The following is a 16,409-nucleotide window of genomic DNA, read 5'->3' as shown; positions in this document are numbered from 1 at the left end:
TGGCCCACTGGATTAAAAGCAAAATACTCACATTTCCATTACTCTATTAAATCTGTTGTGTTAAAACACAAGTTCTAGATGGCTTCTGTCAAAATGCAAATAACAATCCCATATGAGAAATTTGTTCATTAATCACCAAAGCAGTTAATGTCAGGCTGGTTGGTTGCAGGAGATAGAGAGGATAGATCAGCTGAGCCATCACAGTGTAAGGGACACATGGGTATCTGGGCACCTGAGGGCAGAGAAAGGAGGAGGTCAACAGTGGGGGCCAGAGCAAAAATCCTAAAGGTTAGAACTAGAGAGGCTAAAGAATTTAAGTTTTGTTTTGTTTCATTTTGTTTTGTTTTTTGGTAGGCAAGGAACCTCTGTGGAGAACTATGTTGGTGCATATCATTGACAGCAGCAGCTGGAACCCAGGGCTCTTGAAGATGAAATGAGACCAGCTCCCACTGTGCTGGTAGCAGAATCAAGACCAGAGCTCAGGACCTTCCTGGATCCTTCTCAGAATCAACCTACTCCCTGACCTTTGCCCTCTTGCCCTTTGCCCACACCTTTACCTGGCTGATTTTAATCTACCTTGTATTAAAATGACATGGGTAGGAATCTCTCTTTCCCCAACGAAGTGGACATCTATCACTTGTGGTCTAGTGTTTAATCTCTCTTCTTTTGGTAAATTTCCAACCACTCAGTTTTGTAGTTGGGAATGGTTGGCTGCATCTCTAGCGTCAGGGGCATGAGCTAATCATCCCTGCCCTCTGCAACTGTTTCAGAGAAGGGCACACAATCTCATCTGAGCCAGTGAGCTCTGAGCAGATATCTTCTGGAATTCGTGGAAAGAAATGCTTTCTGTCTACCACTGGATTTGGTCATGTGAGACTTGGAGCTGCAGAAGACATTTTGTATCAGGAGGGAGACCAGCTAGAGGCTGAGGGTAACCCAGGGAGGAGGCAGAGCTAAATGATGCCAAGAAACCAAGTCTGGATGTTATTACTTGAGCCTTTGGATCAAACTGCAACTGAATCCCGTTAAATCCTTGGATAATCACCCAAGTAATCTTCCTCTCAAAAACAAACAAAGAATGAATGCTCACCTAACAACTGCAAAACTGAAAATGCTAAAGACCTCCCTCCAACAATGATAGTCTCTTGCAAAGGCAAATTTCATTCTTCAAACCAGATGGCAGAAACTTTTTTATACTCTAAAAATGGTAGCTCTTTCGAGCTTGAGAAAACCTTAAGACAGAGGCTCCAGGAGGAATTATATAAGACGAGTTTTCACAGCGTATTTGACTACATTTTTCTCAAAGATTCTTTCTAACAAGTTTTGACAGGTTATTACAGTCCCCATATTACAAATGAGAACATGGAAACCCTGTGAAATTTAGAGATATAGGCTATAGACAAGGACTCCAGACACTAATGGCCTGGGGCCTGTGCCCCAGTGCAGACAGTGATTTAGTTGCATTAGTCAGACTGACTCTGCTTGCACGGTTGTTATGAACAGTTGTTGAGAAAACATAGACTCCAGAAGCTCTTATGCCTGGCTCAGTCAGAGAATTTCACCTGGTGAAAATGTTCTCCTAATGAGCTTTCTCAACTTTTGCAGACATCTAGAAGTCTAGCTAGATGTTCCCTTTATAGATGGTTCATTTTAGCTTCTTGAATCATTTCTCCAAGTACTCAGGACTCTTCCTAATGGTTACTTTCAGGAATTAAATTCTGACTTCCTTTTACGAAAGGCCCTTTCTTTGTTCCCTATGTTTGAATGTGGTTGAATCATATCCCCTTTTGCATTTTCAGCCAAGTTCGGCACTGGTTGTGCCAGTAATGCTAGGCTGTAAGCTGCATGAAGGGAGAGGCCATGTCTAGCTTCCTCATTTTTATGTCCTCGCTCAGCTCAAATTATGACACCAAGCATGCATCCCAAAAGCATTTGTTGAAGAAATGTATTTTTGAAAATTGAGTAGGAAATGCCAAGCAAGATTGAAAATCGAGTGGAGTTGATCAAGTAAGATTTATATAATATCATCAAAGACACCAGATTTCAAGGGGAGTGTTGAGAATCAGAGATGCAATCATTTGTAATGGAAAGAAAACAGAACAAGAAACAAAAAGGACACCTGGGTGGCTCAGATGATTAAGTGTCTGCCTTTGGCTCATGTCATGAACCCAGGGTCCTGGGATCGAGTCCCAAATCGGGCTTCTTGCTCAGCGGGGAGCCTGCTTCTCCTTCTGCCTGCTGCTCCCCCTGCTTGTGCTCTTTCTCTCGACAAATAAATAAATACAGTATAAAAAAGAATAAAAACCAACAAAAATCCCCACTTGTAAATGCCCATCTTGATTTGTGATTCTGTACCTGAGGGATTTGGAAAGCCATTGGACAATTCTGAATATCATTTTCTTTGTCTATAAAAGGGGCCAATGACAGAATGGATTCAGAGTTATTATATCAAATAAGGTGGTGTATGCAAAAGCACTTGGCATATTTTTGGACCCTCAATATTATACTGGTGTAGAAATTAAGGCAAGGAAATGATAATTCTAAGGTAAGTTGAAAGAGAACAGCTGATTTAGAAACTAAGCAAATAGAGGGCTCTACCTCAATCAATTGACTTTGGTTTCTTGGGCGATCTGGTACATTCACAAGGTGATGTCAAATTAAAGAGCATGCATCTCTGAAAACCTTCCTTGTTTTGCTTGGCTGGACCACAGTATCCCCTCCACTGACAACAACAGTGGTAGGAGACAATGGTGGTGGAGGCAGGTTACATTATACTCCAATCTTCTTGACTGAAGAAGCTCTGTTGAGATAGTCCTCTTAACCTGAAGAAACCCCAAACAGGCTGACTTTGCAGACCCCAGGACCATGCTGACTCTGAGCTCTTGAACTCAGGTGAATAAGAATGTGGATCAAGTACAGAGCTGGGGTCTATAGCCCGCAGGACTGTTGAATGCTGGAATATGTATGTGAAATAGATTCAGTGGAAATAGCTGCTTGGGCTTCTCTGAGCCAGGGGATAGCTTCCTTCCACCATCCAGCCACTTAGGTCTGGGAACCAGGAAGCCATTGGCCATCTTAGTCCCTGAAACACAGCTGGTACCATTCCTGGTGCTCATAAAAAGTTTCTGGGACTTTCTGAGTGTGCGTGTGGGGAAGGAGTCCTGGGAAAAGAGGAAGCACACAAATCACATTTCTGAAGTCCTAGTTGAATCTTAAAACAGTTATTCTCAAACTCTAAAGATTACATAGGGGCATCCATAAAAGGCTTCCGTGACTCAGGAGGGGATGGGTGTCTTGGGTTTTATATAACCTTGGGCTTCTGTGACACAAGGTAGGAATGGGTTGTGGCATAATTTAGTAGATACAATCTTAGGTTGTGGAGAGAGACAAGCCTGGATTCCAATATAGGCTGCATCTTTCACTATTAGTACAATTCTAGGTGTCTCTGAAGCCCATTTTTCTCATTTATTAATTAGGCATGTGTATAAGCCTTGGTTATTAAACACATGCTATGTACCAGGGTCTGTAGTAAGCTTTTTACTTATACACCAGATTTAATTGAATGTATCAACCTCATGCAGTGGTACTGAAGATTAAATATGTATGTATTCCAGGCCCATTGTAACTAGTCATTAAATATATGATTGCTATAATTATCATGAAGGTGTACCTAAGCTTGAAATTGAGTGTTTTTTTTTTTTATAATAATCTCTCACCTTCTTATACTCTTCCTTATGTGTAATTCATACCCTTGAGAATTTATTGGTGCTCAGTTAGTTCTCTATGGGTGTCTGGTCCTGATCTGTGAACCAGAGGACACCTCTTTTTAAAGGGTGCAGGTCCAAATTGCCACCTGGAGATTTAGCAAGAAAAGAAGAGGGAATAAAGGATTGACCTGGTTTTGTTTTGGGTTTAGATGTTTAGGCCTAGATTCTTAGTGCCCTGAACAGTTGAGTGGACTTTACTATAAATGGTGTTATGGGTTGAATTGCACCCGTTCAAAACTCATGTGTTGAAGCCCTAAATCTCATTACCTCAGAATGGGACTTTATTTGGAGAGAAAGTCTTTACAGGGATATTTTAATTAAATTAAAATGATGTCATATTATAATTGGTGTCCTTAAAGAACAGGGGAAATTTGGAGACAGACACATAGATACAGAGAACACCATGTAAACATGAGGACATCCATTTACAAGCCAAAGAGAGATGCCTGGAACAGCTCCTTTATCTTATAGCCCTCAGAAGGAACCAATCTTGCCAACCCCTTGATTTCAGACTTTTAGCCTCCAGAAATGTGAGACAATAAATTCCACTTTGGTGATGTTCTGTTAAACAGCCTTACCAAAGAGTAAGATAGTAACTTTTTGGCTATTCTAAGGCCATAGGTAGTATCCTGTTGGAGGTAAGGTCAGGGAGAGCTGATAGGTAGGAATGACCAACCATTCTTGGAACTGAAGTAGACCCCATCTGAAATTGACTTCTGCTCTTTGGTCAGCCTGAGCTGGGATTACAGAAAATGTAAGTTTACTTTCCTTAGGTGAGGAAGAAAGCTGACTCATACTGAAGTTAGTAAATAATGGTGATAATAAGTGTTTTCAAGGACCAGAAATTCACCAAAATAGGTAGACTGTGTGAAATGGCCAGCCTGAGTCATCAGATACTTTTTTAAAGAAAGAAAGACATTTAACATCCACAATAACTAGAACAGAGTAAACAACATGCTCTCTATAGGGAATCTTTAAGGTACTTGTGTTAATGACTGAATAGAATTTGATTATTCATATACAAATGTGGTATTCTGTTTAGAGCTGAAGATATTCTTCAAATGGTGTTTTCTGGGAAGTAATTCAATAGTCTATCCACTTTAGTTACTTTTATAAATGCATTTAGCCAGGGGCACCTGGGTGGCTCAGTCAGTTAAGCGGCTGCCTTCGGCTAGGGTCATGACCCCAGAGTCCTGGGATTGAGCCCCACATTGGGCCCCCTGCTCATCAGGGAGTCTACTTCTCCCTCTCCCTCTGCCTGCTGCTCTGCCTACTTCTACTCTCTATCTCTCTGTCAAATAAATAAATAAAATCTTAAAAAAAAATAAATGCATTTAGCCAGCTCTTTCTATTTAGTTATTTAAGTTATTAAATTTTTATTATTTTTTTAAAATTTCTTTTCAGTGTTCCAGAATTCATTGTTTATGCACCACACCCACTGCTCCATGCAATATAGCCAGCTCTTTTTAAAAGACAGGTATTTTTCAAACTGCTCTATAGGAAACATAAGTTCCAAGCTTTTAAAGTATATTTCCTTTATTATATTTAAGAGATAGACAGATTGGCAGTCACCACTAATTTTATAATAATTTTATTACCCTGTCAAATGTACAGTGGATTATAAAATAATCCCAACACTGGGAATATTAAAACATGAAAGAAATGTACATTTTAGAATTGAGACAATACACGGAATGGCCCATAGATTACAAAGGGTCCTGTGGCCCAACACATTTAGGAAATACTCCATACTCTTTCTGTCTTAGAGATTCAAAATGCACACTTCTATCTACTATGCTTCTGGAAAGTCCAGTGGTAAACAAATATGATACTAACTTAGAATTTTTATGACTTGGCCTTGGAATCCTTTTCATGTTGAGCTCCTTGTGAGAGTAAGTTCTCTGAACTCCATTTTGGGAAATGCTGGGTTAGGGCAAATTTTGTCTGCATTGGCATAGTGCTTGTCTGCATTGACACAGCCATCAGATTTTGTGATGCTGGAGTGAGAGAAGCCTTCTATTGTTTTGCCAGCCTATGCCACTGACTGGGTAGGAGGCTGTTAGGCCTTATGTTAGAAGCCTTTGGTATGGCAGCCTGCTACTGGCCACTGGCCAGCTGGAGGTGTCCTCGGTCTCTGTCACTGGGGTCATTAATGGCTTCAGATCTTGGCAGAGGGCATGTGGGCATAAGATAATGGGATAAGATGAGAGCTGTATACTTCCAGGATCTGGGGAAAGTTTTCATTGTTGACTACCCTGGAAATTTTGCTCTGCTCACCCTTCATGGGTGTTTGCTTAATATTTCCTTTTGCACCTCAGTCTACCTCACATGACTTTATGGAGTCTTCCCTGCTTTCCCAGGGCACAAAAATTTCCCTTTTCTACCCTTAACTTTTCTTAAGTTGGAAGCTGACATTGCTTTTCTCAGATTAATATTGCATTGGCTGGTTTTCAAATACTCTTTGAAAGATGTTGCTGTAGCATATTGATTGCAGATTTCTCTTATTTTTTCTAAAGATCAGTCATTAGCAAGAGAGGCTTGTTCATCAGGCAGAAGGGCTGTGTTGCCTCTCCAGATAAATCTATCTCTGTGAAGATTTGATAACCTTTCATGTAATTTAGGGATTTAGGAATCTCAACATGTTTCTGAGACTATTGGAGAAATTGCTTTGAGCAAACAGATTCTTCTTCTTCTTTTTTTTCTTTTTAAGATTTTATTTATTTATTTGTCAGAGAGAGCGGGCACACAAGCAGGGGAAGCGGCAGACAGAGAGAAGCAGGCTCCTTCCTCAAGGAGCCCTACTTGGACCTGATCCCAGGACTCGGGGATCATAACCTGATCAGACAGTTAACCAACTGAGCCACCCAGGCGTCCCATGAGCAAATAGTTTCTTGTAAAAACCTTTTGCTTGAATGTTTCCTTGTGCCTAATATTAAGAAATGAAGTCCAGTTCATAAACACTTCTTTGCTATCATGCGTCTATCACTTCTTGCTTCTTGAAGGGTTCAACATGGGAATCACAATGCTGTAAAACACGGTGGTCACTTACATATTTTCCTAGGGTTTGTTAGAATTAAGCTGTAAATACACATAACAGAGGGTCCTATGGACATTGTGCCAGCTATTAGGTGGGATCACCAGCTGGGAAGTCTTCTCCTCCCTGAAGACATCCTCAGGACAGCAGGCAGGATATATGTGTAGGAGAATATGATGACCAAACACGACAATCAATGCAATACTCAAGTTAAACTCCATCAAGACAGTGATTGCCATGCTGATATGTATACGGGAGCATGAAGTCACTGGGAGCTCAGAACAGACAAAGTGATTGATACAATCACAAAGTGATTGATACACACACACACACACATGTGTGTGTGTATATATATTTATTTGTGTCAAGAGTGCAGTCTCTGGAATTAAATTAAAAACTTGGCTCCACCATTCAGTTATATGGTTTGAAAAGGTTGTTCAATTGCTCTGAGTTACATAATGTGAAAATAGGGATTATAGGATTTTCACAATCTGAAAATGGGGATTATTTTGTTAAAGAGCAGTGAGATAATATGTGGACAAATAGAAAGCCTATACTAATGAGAACTAATAATAACTGTGATTCTCTCTCCAGGATTATAATAAACTTTCTTACATAAAAGAACATTCATGGGGTTCCTGGATGGCTCAGTCGGTTAAGTGTCTGCCTTTGGCTCAGGTCATGATCCCGGAGTCCCAGGATTGAGTCCCACATTGGGATCCCTGCTCAGTGGGGAGTCTGCTTCTCCTTGTCACTCACTCACTCTCTCTCAAATAAATAAATAAAATCTTAAAAAAAAGATATTCATGACATTTATCCATGGAATGATGCTGTTGCAAAATTCGATTCTTCCAAAAAATGATTTTGCAAGAAACTTAGTCCCAGTGTTTGATTTTCTCCAGCTTTCCCTTTAAAATTCTTGGAGCAAAGATCTCATTTTGTTTACCCATTTCTCTGTTTCCCTTTGTGCTCACATCTGCCAGAAAATATGAAAACTTGCAAGGATCAAGGAAGCACACTCCTTACCTTTTATTATTTAAAAAATTGCTGGATTATGGTGCTAGTGTGGACTGAGGCTACCTCAATGAAGTTTTCGAAGTTAATGATTAAGTTTTACAGAATAATTTGCCTCAAATAGGAAGATTATGTTCACTTATTAAATGGGTATTTCACATTAAAATCACCTTTATAGACTGGCATCTGACAAAAAGGTTTTGTGTTATCGTGGGTTAAAATTTCTTCAATAAAAATTATAAAATTTCTATTTAGATAGTCCATAAAATGCTTTATTTATTTTTTTTTTTTCATAAAGTGCTTTAAACTTTTTCTAGGAATAAGGCATGGAATAGATGAAGTGAAGGAATGAAGTCTGCAATTATGGTTTTAAGGTTGTTTTGATCCCTGTATCACTTACTAGAAAAGAGAAGAATTGAAAAAAAAGGTCATTGTATATTTCTACAGTTTTAGGCATAGATAGTACATATTTTTATTGAAGGAAAAAAGAGTCTGCATAGAGGAAAAAAGCAATCTCTGTGGCAAGTGAAAAGGAATAATGAGAAAATTCTAAAGGAAAGTGGTTGAAATCACATTGGTAGAATTTTTTTTTAATAGTTCTAGGAACTGGTGAAGACCAAAGCTGGGGCTCTTTGGAGATCTTTATTATTTTTATGATGATTTAAATCCTCACCTGCTGTTATAGGAATTGCTAAACTTCTGAATGTGACCACAGTCATAAACACTTACCTGTGGGGCTCTGCCCGCTGGCTTTAGAGCAACAACTTCCGAAGTTGCCCAGAGATAAGGAAACAATATGTTCATGTGGTTAATCATTATAGGTCTTATCTTTGTTAATATCAATAACGTTAGAACTGATTCTCCATCATTAAGATAAAGTCAGAACATGACTTTGGTATATAAAGTAAAGCAAACGAAGTTATGCTATTATTGACATCTCTGATTCCCTCAAATTCCTTGACACATAGGTACTCACAGCTAAATAACCTTTTAGCAACAAAATAAATGACAGTTCAACTTCAGGTCAAACTTTATGCAGGGTGCTTCTTTGAGGAGAGTTTGTAATATTAGTGAATATTTGGTTTCTTTCTACAAGCAGTTTTGAATCTTGTGGGGAGAGAGCAAGGTGGTATACAGAGATAGCTAAACTTACTTTAGGTATGGTGAGACAATGACAGAACTTTGTAAATTGTCTTAATTTATCTTTAGTAATTTTGAAATTAAGATATTTGGACAGTAACATACAAAAGATGACAGTAACCTATATAAAAGTATATATATGTATATACATACATATATTTATATAAAGGTAACTTATATAAAAGGTGATTTAACATTTTAAGGGTACTTTTTGAGTGCATTGCAAAATCAGAAGGACTCACTGTTAAGGAAAGGGCGTCTGTTAAGGAAAGGGTGGATATGAAGTTATTTGGTCTGTTATAAAAGCATTTTTTCTTTCAGTTCTTAAAGATATTGCTCCTTTGTCTTTCGACTTGCATTGTTTCTGAGAAATCTGTTTTATGCTTACTTATGTTCTGCTATTCCCAATGTGTTTTTTTTTTTTTTTTTTCCTTGAATGGCTTTAAGATTTTCCCTTTGTTCCTGGTTTTGAGTCATTTGATTTTGACATGTCTGGTGTCATTTTTGCATGGAGGTTTTTTTTTTTTTTTTTTTTTTTTTTGTGGATCTTGAATTTGTGGGTTTCTGGTTTTCATCACATTTACAAAATTCTTAGCATTATCTGTCAAAAATTTTTTATATCAACCTTTTTTTTTCTGTCCTTTAGGGACTCCAATTACACAGATGTAAATTTTCCTGAAGTTGTTCCATAGCTCCCTGATGTGCTGTGCATTTTTCTTTTTTTTTTTTTTTTAAAGATTTATTTATTTATTTATTTGACAGAGAGAGAGATCACAAGTAGGCAGAGAGGCAGGTAGAGAGAGAGGGGGAAGCAGGCTCCCCGCTGAGGAGAGAGCCCGACATGGGGCTCGATCCCAGGACCCTGAGACCATGACCCGAGCCGAAGGCAGAGGCTTTAACCCACTGAGCCTCCCAGGCGCCCCTGCATTTTTCTTTTGATTCATTTTTCTTTAGATTTGGATGCTTTCTATTGCTGTATCTTCTGGATCACTAGTCATGTCTTTTGGAATGTCTGATCTAGTTAATCCCACCGCATTTTACAATCAGACACTGTAGTCTTTACCTGATCTTTCAAACCCCTACTTAATATTTTGGGGACATACTGAGTACAGTTACAATAATTGTTTTAATTTTCCTGATGGCTAATTCCAACATCATTGGGAGTGCTCAGTTTTGACCATTGATTTTTCTCTCATTATGGTTATAGTTTCCTGTTTTTTGCACGAATGGTAATTTTTGATTGGATGCTAGACATTGTGAATTTTACCATGTTCAGTGATAGATATTTTTGTATTCTTACAAATGTTCTTGAGCTTTGTCTGTAACACAGTTAATTGACTTGGAAAGAATAGGATACTTTTTTTTATTGCCCGAGTTTTTATTTAAATTCAAGTTAGTTAACATATAGTGTAGTATTGGTTTCAGGAGTAGAACGTAATGATTTGTCACATATGCATCGAGTGCTCATTACAAAAAGTGCTCTCCTTAATGCCCATCACCCTAAATTAACTCCTCTTCCCCAAATAGTACAAGAGTTTTGAGTCTTGCTTTGTTGATTTGTTAGTTGGAACAGGAGCACTGTTTAGTTTAGGGCTAATTATTCCCACTACTGAAGAAAGTTCTTTCTGTGTGATCTATCAAATGCACCATGACTCCTGAAAGTTCTCCAGTCTGGCTGGTGAGAGCACACCATTCCCAGCCTCGTGGGAGCATCAGGTGCTGTTATCTATAATATTTTCAGTATTTCCTTCTGTAACCTCAAATTCTTTCCTCCTGTGTTAGTACTGACAGTACTCAGCTGCATAACTGAGGGGGACCCTCTGCACTTCTAGGGTTTTCTCTCTGTGCAACAACTTTTTTTAGTATCCTGTCCTGCAAATTCCAGTTACCTTTGTCTTTCCAGATTTTCAGATCCATTTCGTTTAGGAAGTACACTAACCTTTCTGCACTGTGGTCTGGAAACTTTCTTAAGGCAGAAACCTGGGGAAATGTTTAGAGCTCATTTGTTTCTTGTCTCTCAAGAATCATTGTCCTTTATTGCACGGATGTGTCTTAAAACTATTATTTTATAGATCTTGTCCACTTTTTCATGTTCAAGTAGAAAGATAAATCCAATCCCTGTTACTCCATCTTTGCCAGAGCGGAAATTCTGGGAGGTGCTTTTAACTGGATGAATAATGCAAGTATTTTGAGGTTGCCCAAACTATATTATGTCCAAGCCACCTTGAAGTTTTATTTTATATTACCTACAATGAAAAGTAGATAGACTTGCAGTGGGAAAGATCTAGATTTGAATCTTAAAACTACTATTCAATTGGTATGTGATCTTGGGCAACAGCTGTAACTTCCCTCAGCTTCAGTTTAATCTTTTATAAAATGAGATGGAAAAAATTTACTTTAAACCCAGGGGATTCTATGCAGACCTCTTTTTGATATCAAAACATAAGCAGTAGGTAAGTTGATGCTAAAATAGATGAGAGTTAATCTGTAGTTTGTACTTCCACGAAATACCTAAAAATAATGAGATAGATCTATACGTATTCTTAGGAAAAATGTTAATAACATACTCTTAAGGGGTAAAACATTTTGCAGAAAAACATGTAGGATGTGAAGTGATTTTTAATTAAAAATCTGGGTGTGTGTGCATTTATATAAAAAACACCATCTGGAAGAATATATGACAAACTCAAGTAAGTTGAAGAGTAGAAATAAGGGTAACAGAGGCTCCCTCTTTTTAACTTTGAAACTAGCTATATTTAAGAAAATGGACACATGATTTCTTTGGAGATATGAAAATTAGTAACACAACGAAGCCAGATTCAAGAGAGGTAAGAGATGTGTGTGGCACAGTTCACACCATCAATGTGCAATAGCCAACAAGCACCAGTGACACTTACGTGTCAGGCAAAGTTAGGCTTCTTTCACGTGTTGCTGTGAGGAAGACCACCTCACACCTCTGAGGGATCAGAGTATGGAATAAGAGGAAACTGAGAAGGACTTTTGTAGGATTTAGGCCTGTGCTGGGTGATTCTAAGAAGGATGTAGGAAGCGGAAACAAATTCTGTTTTGAGTGTTATCAGAAATTCGGTGATCAGATATTTTCACAATTGTATCCAAAAAGAGAGAAATTAAAGTGTTTAGGGAGGGAGGGTTTGCTCACTTCAGTTGGAAAGCGGAATGCTTAGCTACTTCTTTAGTTGTCAAAGGTTCTTGTTCCTTTTTTGTTTCAGACATCATCACAGAGTGGTGTTTTGTCAGACTTGGAGTGGTCTTGTCTTATTATTGCTTATATTCTGTAAAAGTTGTTCAAGTTCAGCTGGGAATACTATGGCTAATATGTCAGCTGTCATCTCCCTGGTCATTTATACTTCTCAATACAATCAATAATTTTTCTCTCCATATATATATATATATTTAAAGATTTTATTTATTTATTTCAGAGAGAGAGAAGGAGCAGGGGGAGGGAGAAGCAGACTCCCTACTGAGCAGGGAACCTGACATGAGGTTCAATCCCAGGACTCTGGGATCATTACATGAGCTGAAGGCAGATTCTTCACTGACTGAGCCACCCAGGCACCCCTCTCCATTTATATATTTTACTTTGCTGAAGATAAGATGATTCTACCCAACCTTGGAATTAATTATATTGGCATGTTTGCTCTAATCCTGTAGATTTTACTATGGTTACCTTCTGTCAAAATAATGCACAGCAGAAGAGGAAAAGTGCAATTTGATATATTTACAGGGGGATTTGTCTTTAGATTTTTTTTCTCTCAGACTAGTGCAGGCTAATTTTTCACCGAGTGATTTCTCCACAGAGGGAGTTTATAGCTGAGGTTTATGGGGGTCGTACCTGTTCCCTCGAGCATCTGTGATTCTAGATGCTGAGACAGGATCAAAGAAAACAACCTTCAATTCGTTAAAATTCTGCTGAAGGAGAGAGGAGTTTCCCAAAGGGGAAAATTTTCATGTTGAAAGCCTTGGGAGACTTTTTATTGACTCTGTGTGTGTATGTGTGTGTGGTGTGTGTGTGTGTGTGTGTGGTGTGTATGTGTAATGAGGACATTTTTATGTCTGCCACACCCATGTTGAAATAATCCTTGTTAATACTCATTTACTGTTCACACTTATTGAGAGTTTATTAGTGCCAGGTACTATGATTTCTATTCATTAGCTTATCTATCTATTACTAACAAACAGGCAAACAAACAAAAAAATCTCATGAGATAGGCACTATTATGGGAAGCAAGTTTTCAAAGCCCAACTAACTTGTAAATGGACACTGCTGGTGAGTGGTAGGGTTGGATATCAATGGCACACAAAACCATTCAAAATCCTGTGCTCTTAATTACTATTTTCTTGTGGGCAATGTAATTAAAGAAACACTCTGCATATATAGATAATTACAGATATTTAGCTCTGACTAATGTTACTGAGTCAATACCCCCAAGGCCAGGCTATAATTACTTGTACTTTAAAAACTTTTCTTGATCACCTAAATGCTGCTGTCCACAGACTGGTATTTAAAGACCACTAGTGTAGGCTACATACTCACATAACTTCCAGTTAGAAAGCTGTCCCTATTATTGTATTTTATCACCATTTCTTCATTCAATATTTATAGAATACCTACTGTGTCTAAGTGTCTATACCAGATGTTAAAGACTCATAGAAAGATGATGTATCTCAACTACCTTATAAATAATAGAGGGTCTTATAGGTAAGTAAATGATGTAGAGAGGAAGTGATAAATAATGAATAATATTTATTGCTGTAAATAAAGTGCTATGGGTATTCAGTGGAAGAAGGAATTACCTCCAGGGTTAAAAAGTTGGTGAGGAAACAAGTACTAAGTGGGGAAAACTTCAGGGAGAGACTGATTCTTGAAATAGCAGTACAATTTGGGCATACAAAGATGTGTTGTTTTACATGGTATCTACATTGATTAACAGTAAATGACTTCCTGGCTTTGAAGAAATAAGCTGCCATGTTATGAGAGCAGTTATGGAGAGGGCAACATGGAAAAGAACAGTGGGTAGACTCTAAGAGCTGGGAGCAACCTCTGGCTGATGGCCGACAGGAAGGCAAGAATTGTCTTACAACTGCAAGGAGATAAATTGTGCCAATAATATGAGGGAGCTTGGAAGCAGATCCATCCGCACTTGGGCCTCCAGATGAGTTCCCAGTCCTGGTTGACACCTTGATTGTAGCATCTCAGAGGGTGCAGTTAAGCAGTGTCTACATTTTTGACTCATAAAACTATAATATAATAATCATGTTTTTAAGTTCTTAAATTTGTAGAAATTTGTTATGCAAACAGTTGGAATTTCAACAATACATATTTATTTCCCTATTGAGGGATACTCACTTTCTCGCTCTTGTCTTCCCAACAATGCTTCAATAAATATCTTTATAACCATAGATCAATTTGCAAGTCTGAAATTTTGAGTTGAAGAGTTTTTCTGTGTTTGTTTTAAAAATTTATCACTAGATTCCTTCTAGGGTGAAGTAACACTTCAATTTCTGATTAACAGTAGGTGACAGCATAACTTTCCTTACATCACAAAAATTAATAGGTGTTATCATTCTTTTTCAGTTTTTGCCAGTTACATTGGTAGAAACTGGTTATCTCATTGTTACTTTAATTTACAGCTCAGTATTAGAAACACTGAGCAACTTTTCCTAGATTGTTCATCTCTTTGGTATTGATTTCTTAAAAATTGGCACTGTTAGCCTGGTTTACAAGAGAATTAGAAATTGATGATCAAACTAGAAACACTTCTTTTTAATCCCTTTTAGGGCTTCCTTTACATCTTGGTTTCTCAGGCTGTAGATGAGGGGGTTTAACAAGGGGATAATAATGCCATAAAACACAGAAGCCATTTTTCCTGCTCTTGAGACTCCTTGGCTCCATGGTGCAGGTACATGTAAGAGAGAGTCCCATAGAAGATGATGACAGCTGTCAGGTGGGAGGCACATGTGGAGAAAGCTTTTTTCCTCCCTGCAGCAGATGATATCTTCAGGATGGCAGCCAGGATATATATGTAGGAAAAGATGACAACTAGCACAGTGAACATCAAGTTAAACCCCACAAAGATAGTTAGTAGCATGATGTTGAAGTCAATGTTGGAGCACGAGAGGGCAAGAAGTGGGGGTTCATCGCAGAAAAAGTGGTTAATTTTATTGGATTTGCAGAAGTTCAATGAGAAAGTAAAACTCGTGTTTACAGAGGCATTCAGGAAGCCTAGGAAGTATGAACCAACCAGGAGTTGAAGGCAGACTGCCTGGGACATGACTGTTGGGTAGCGGAGTGGGTTGCAGATGGCCACATAGCGGTCCACTGCCATTGCGGCCAGGATGTAGCAGTCAATTGTTGCAAAAGCACCATAGACTAGTAATTGCACCATACATCCTGCGAATGAGATGGATTGCTCTGTTTCGACAAAGTTTTGCAGCATCTTGGGAGTGATAGCGGAGGTGTAGCAGAGATCAACAAATGCCAAGTGTTGGAGGAAGAAGTACATTGGGGTGTGAAGGCAGGAATCAATCTTGATGAGTAGGATCATCCCCATATTCCCCACCAGGGTGGCCAGATAGATCACTAGAAATACAACGAAGAGGATATGCCAAGACTTGTGTTGACCAGCAAATCCCAGGAGAATGAATTCAGTTACTTCAGTGCCATTGTCTTGTTCCATGGCTGGCAAAGATTAAGTTTCAGCTGAAAAGTTGTCAGGAAAGAAGAGCAGAGAAAGCTAAGACCATGTGATACTTTAATTTTGGAATTGGCAATGATATAATGATGTAATATTTGGTTTCACAGTGGAGTCAGAGGATATTTTCTATGACCTAATGGACTTGGATTTTAAAGGGTAACATGCAGGTGGCTGAACCTTGCCAATACAACTTAAAGAACTTGATCTACAGTTTGGGGAAATCACCTTGGACCAGAAGTTATGTTCTCAGTGTGCAAGCTGATTGGCATTTTAAAAATCTATCAATCAAGGAACATACAAGATATCTTTATTTATGTTTACTTTCTTTATGCACCATATATTTTTTATTAAAATACCACAATACATCTAAATACAAATTACTTTATCTGAAAATCTTGACTCATTCATAGAATTCCACATGATCTTGCTCCCACTTTACTTCCTATCCTCATCTATGTCTTTCTTTCCTTGCTAACCATGTAGCAGCCATCATGGACTCCTCATGTTCTTTGCTGTTACTCCACTTCTGGTCTTTGCAGCACTTCTGTCCGTGTGATTTAAGTACTTTCTGGTCCATTTTTCATCCCTATAAGCATTTCCATTGCTAACTCTTACTCTTTATTCTGGCCTCAGTTTGACTAACCCTTCTTCAGGTATTGTTTTGGCTGCTCAAATGAGCTATATGTGCCAAACCAAAAGCTTAGTCCTTTTGTCTTATATCAGTTTAACACTGATAAT

The 16,409-nt window shown here is 38.4% G+C and overlaps 1 pseudogene across 1 annotated transcript; it reads right to left on the bottom strand.

The window, feature by feature from the left end:
• Positions 1–14,724: 14,724 nt before the first annotated feature.
• On the bottom strand, positions 14,725–15,653 carry LOC308351149 (putative olfactory receptor 5AK3; annotated as a pseudogene). The gene has a single exon. The product of its transcript is annotated as a putative olfactory receptor 5AK3 (transcript).
• Between the last annotated feature and the right edge of the window lie 756 nt (positions 15,654–16,409).

The sequence above is a fragment of the Martes martes genome (assembly GCF_963455335.1).
Source record: "Martes martes genome assembly, chromosome: 10".
Taxonomy (NCBI): Eukaryota; Metazoa; Chordata; class Mammalia; order Carnivora; family Mustelidae; genus Martes; species Martes martes.
This window is presented reverse-complemented; position numbering and strand designations above follow the sequence as displayed.